Raw genomic sequence first — 5,000 nt, 5'->3', positions numbered from 1 at the left:
ACACACACACACACACACACACACAGACACACACACACACACACACACACACACACACACACACACCACACACACACACACACACACACACACACACACACACACACACAGCGTTACATTAATAATGGAGGGTTGGACTGATGGCCCAACGTGAAGAACACAAACGGACAGGAAACTTTAAACTGATTTACAAGAATTTTCTAAATAATTATCTAAAGTATTTATACTATAAATACTTTAGACAGTGGGGGCAAAAAAGTATTTAGTCAGCCACCAATTGTGCAAGTTCTCCCATTTAAAAAGATGAGAGAGGCCTGTCATTTTTATCACAGGTATACCTCAACTATGAGAGACAGAATGAGAAAAAAAAATCCAGGAAATCACATTGTAGGATTTTTAATGAATTCATTATAAATTCCTCGGTAAAATAAGTATTTGGTCACCTACAAACAAGCAAGATTTCTGGCTCTCACAGACCTGTAACTTCTTCTTTAAGAGGCTCCTCTGTCCTCCACTCGTTACCTGTATTAATGGCACCTTTTTGAACTCGTTATCAGTATAAAAGACACCCTGTCCACAACCTCAAACAGTCATACTCCAAACTCCACTATGGCCAAGACCAAAGAGCTGTCAAAGGAGACCAGAGACTAAATTGTAGACCTGCACCAGGCTGGGAAACTGAATCTGCAATAGGTAAGCAGCTTGGTGTGAAGAAATCAACTGTGGGAGCAATTATTAGAAAATGGAAGACATACAAGACCACTGCTAATCTCCCTCGATCTGGGGCTCCACGCAAGATCTCACCCCGTGGGGTCAAAATGATCACAAGAACGGTGAGCAAAAATCCCAGAACCACACGGGGGGGACCTAGTGAATGACCTGCAGAGAGCTGGGACCAAAGTAACAGAGTCTACCATCAGTAACACACTACGCCGCCAGGGACTTACATCCTGCAGCTCCAGACGTGTCCCCCTGCTTAAGCCAGTACATGTCCAGGCCCGTCTGAAGTTTGCTAGAGGGCATTTGGATGATCCAGAAGAGGATTGGGAGAATGTCATATGGTCAGATGAAACCAAAATAGAACTTTTTGGTAAAAACTCAACTCGTCGTGTTTGGAGGAGAAAGAATGCAGAGTTGCCTCCAAAGAACAGCATACCTACTGTGAAGCATGGGGGTGGAAACATCATGCTTTGGGGCTGTTTTTTCTGCAAAGGGACCAGGACGACTGATCCGTGTAAAGGAAAGAATGAATGGGGCCATGTATCGTGAGATTTTGAGTGAAAACCTCCTTCCATCAGCAAGGGCACTGAAGATGAAGCGTGGCTGGGTCTTTCAGCATGACAATGACCCCAAACACACCGCCAGGGCAACGAAGGAGTGGCTTCGTAAGAAGCATTTCAAGGTCCTGGAGTGGCCTAGCAGTCTCCAGATCTCAACCCCATAGAAAATCTTTGGAGGGAGTTGAAAGTCCGTGTTGCCCAGCGACAGCCCCAAAACATCACTGCTTTAGAGGAGATCTGCATGGAGGAATGGGCCAGAATACCAGCAACAGTGTGTGAAAACCTTGTGAAGACTTACAGAAAACCTTTGACCTCTGTCATTGCCAACAAAGGGTCTATAACAAAGTATTGAGATGAACTTTTGTTATTGACCAAATACTTATTTTCCTCAATCATTTGAAAATAAATTCATAAAAATCCTACAGTGTGATTTCCTGGATTTTTTTTCTCATTCTGTCTCTCATAGTTGAAGTGTACCTATGATAAAAATTTACAGGCCTCTCTCATCTTTGAAATGGGGAGAACTTGCACAATTGGTGGCTGACTAATACTTTTTTGCCCCACTGTATACTATAGTATTATAGTATATTAGTAATTTATACGTAGAGTATATATAGTAATTTTATAGTTTTAAGGTAGTGTTTTTAGTATATTCAAAAGTTATCTATTGTAGTTTTTCCTGGAGTGAAAGGGTAGTATTTTGACTCTTTGTATATATGTCAGCAGCAGTATGGAGTGTGAGTGACGGAGATCAAGTGGTTTAAAGGATCGCTTCTTAGAGTCGCGCGGGGGGCGAGCGCGCGAGACGAGAGAGGCAGGGGGGGGGGGGCTTTTTTTACTCCTATTCTAATAGACTACGCACACACACACACACACACACACCATCACCACACACTCTCACATTTAGGGCCCCTCAGCAGATAACGCTCACTAACTGTCAGAACGCTGCCTCCAGCAGAAAGTAAAGCAGTAACATCTCAATCCTCAGATAATTGAACGCACACACACACACACACACACACACACACACACACACACACACACACACACACACACACACACACACACACCACACACACCACACACTGACAGTCTGAATGTGTTTCTGCCTCAGGCCGAACACAACATTGAAAACAGAATAAGACTGAGAAGTTGAGTTCTGACACAACAGCAGGAATGTGACTGAGCTCAACAGTACCATGTGTAGTCCGAACCGTCCTGGTGCTGTTTAGTCTCAGTGACATCAGAACACACCATGAAACGTCTCAATGCCGAGAAAGGGTCTTCTTCAGGTTTTCTCTGGGTCTTCTTCAGGTTTTCTCTGGGTGCTCTTCAGGTTTTCTCTGGGTCTTCTTCAGGTTTTCTCTGGGTCTTCTTCAGGTTTTCTCTGGGTCTTCTTCAGGTTTTCTCTGGGTCTTCTTCAGGTTTTCTCTCGGTGCTCTTCAGGTTTTCTCTGGGTCTTCTTCAGGTTTTCTCTGGGTGCTCTTCAGGTTTTCTCTGGGTCTTCTTCAGGTTTTCTCTGGGTCTTCTTCAGGTTTTCTCTGGGTCTTCTTCAGGTTTTCTCTGGGTCTTCTTCAGGTTTTCTCTGGGTCTTCTTCAGGTTTTGTTTTCTCTGGGTGCTCTTCAGGTTTTCTCTGGGTCTTCTTCAGGTTTTGTTTTCTCTGGGTGCTCTTCAGGTTTTCTCTGGGTCTTCTTCAGGTTTTCTCTGGGTCTTCTCAGGTTTTCTCTGGGTGTTCTTCAGGTTTTCTCTGGGTCTTCTTCAGGTTTTGTTTTCTCTGGGTCTTCTTCAGGTTTTCTCTGGGTCTTCTTCAGGTTTTCTCTGGGTGCTCTTCAGGTTTTCTCTGGGTCTTCTTCAGGTTTTCTCTGGGTCTTCTTCAGGTTTTCTCTGGGTGCTCTTCAGGTTTTCTCTGGGTCTTCTTCAGGTTTTCTCTGGGTGCTCTTCAGGTTTTCTCTGGGTGCTCTTCAGGTTTTCTCTGGGTCTTCTTCAGGTTTTCTCTGGGTCTTCTTCAGGTTTTGTTTTCTCTGGGTCTTCTTCAGTTTTCTCTGGGTCTTCTTCAGGTTTTCTCTGGGTGCTCTTCAGGTTTTCTCTGGGTCTTCTTCAGGTTTTCTCTGGGTCTTCTTCAGGTTTTCTCTGGGTGCTCTTCAGGTTTTCTCTGGGTCTTCATCAGGTTTTCTCTGGGTGCTCTTTAGGTTTTCTCTGGGTCTTCTTCAAGTTTTCTCTGGGTCTTCATCAGGTTTTCTCTGGGTCTCTTCAGGTTTTCTCTGGGTGCTCTTCAGGTTTTCTCTGGGTCTTCTTCAGGTTTTCTCTGGGTGCTCTTCAGGTTTTCTCTGGGTCTTCTTCAGGTTTTCTCTGGGTCTTCTTCAGGTTTTCTCTGGGTGCTCTTCAGGTTTTCTCTGGGTCTTCTTCAGGTTTTCTCTGGGTCTTCTTCAGGTTTTCTCTGGGTCTTCTTCAGGTTTTCTCTGGGTGCTCTTCAGGTTTTCTCTGGGTCTTCTTCAGGTTTTCTCTGGGTCTTCTTCAAGTTTTCTCTGGGTCTTCTTCAGGTTTTCTCTGGGTCTTCTTCAGGTTTTCTCTGGGTCTTCTTCAGGTTTTCTCTGGGTCTTCTTCAGGTTTTCTCTGGGTCTTCTTCAGGTTTTCTCTGGGTCTTCTTCAGGTTTTCTCTGGGTGCTCTTCAGGTTTTCTCTGGGTGCTCTTCAGGTTTTCTCTGGGTGCTCTTCAGGTTTTCTCTGGGTCTTCTTCAGGTTTTCTCTGGGTGCTCTTCAGGTTTTCTCTGGGTGCTCTTTAGGTTTTCTCTGGGTCTTCTTCAGGTTTTCTCTGGGTCTTCTTCAGGTTTTCTCTGGGTCTTCATCAGGTTTTCTCTGGGTGCTCTTCAGGTTTTCTCTGGGTGCTCTTCAGGTTTTCTCTGGGTCTTCTTCAGGTTTTCTCTGGGTCTTCTTCAGGTTTTCTCTGGGTCTTCTTCAGGTTTTCTCTGGGTGCTCTTCAGGTTTTCTCTGGGTCTTCTTCAGGTTTTCTCTGGGTGCTCTTCAGGTTTTCTCTGGGTCTTCTTCAGGTTTTCTCTGGGTCTTCTTCAGGTTTTCTCTGGGTCTTCTTCAGGTTTTCTCTGGGTCTTCTTCGGGTTTTCTCTGGGTCTTCTTCAGGTTTTCTCTGGGTCTTCTTCAGTTTTCTCTGGGTCTTCTTCAGGTTTTCTCTGGGTCTTCTTCAGGTTTTCTCTGGGTGCTCTTCAGGTTTTCTCTGGGTCTTCTTCAGGTTTTCTCTGGGTCTTCTTCAGGTTTTCTCTGGGTGCTCTTCAGGTTTTCTCTGGGTCTTCTTCAGGTTTTCTCTGGGTCTTCCTCAAGTTTTCTCTGGGTCTTCTTCAGGTTTTCTCTGGGTGCTCTTCAGGTTTTTCTCTGGGTGCTCTTCAGGTTTTCTCTGGGTCTTCTTCAGGTTTTCTCTGGGTCTTCTTCAGGTTTTTCTCTGGGTGCTCTTCAGGTTTTCTCTGGGTCTTCTTCAGGTTTTCTCTGGGTCTTCTTCAGGTTTTCTCTGGGTGCTCTTCAGGTTTTCTCTGGGTCTTCTTCAGGTTTTCTCTGGGTGCTCTTCAGGTTTTCTCTGGGTCTTCATCAGGTTTTCTCTGGGTCTCTTCAGGTTTTCTCTGGGTGCTCTTCAGGTTTTCTCTGGGTGCTCTTCAGGTTTTCTCTGGGTCTTCTTCAGGTTTTCTCTGGGTCTTCTTCAGGTTTTCTCTGGGT

This window comes from Eleginops maclovinus, chromosome 10, assembly GCF_036324505.1.
Source record: "Eleginops maclovinus isolate JMC-PN-2008 ecotype Puerto Natales chromosome 10, JC_Emac_rtc_rv5, whole genome shotgun sequence".
Taxonomy (NCBI): domain Eukaryota; kingdom Metazoa; phylum Chordata; class Actinopteri; order Perciformes; family Eleginopidae; genus Eleginops; species Eleginops maclovinus.
The sequence above is the reverse complement of the archived record's forward strand: the minus strand, read 5'-3'. Positions refer to the sequence as shown.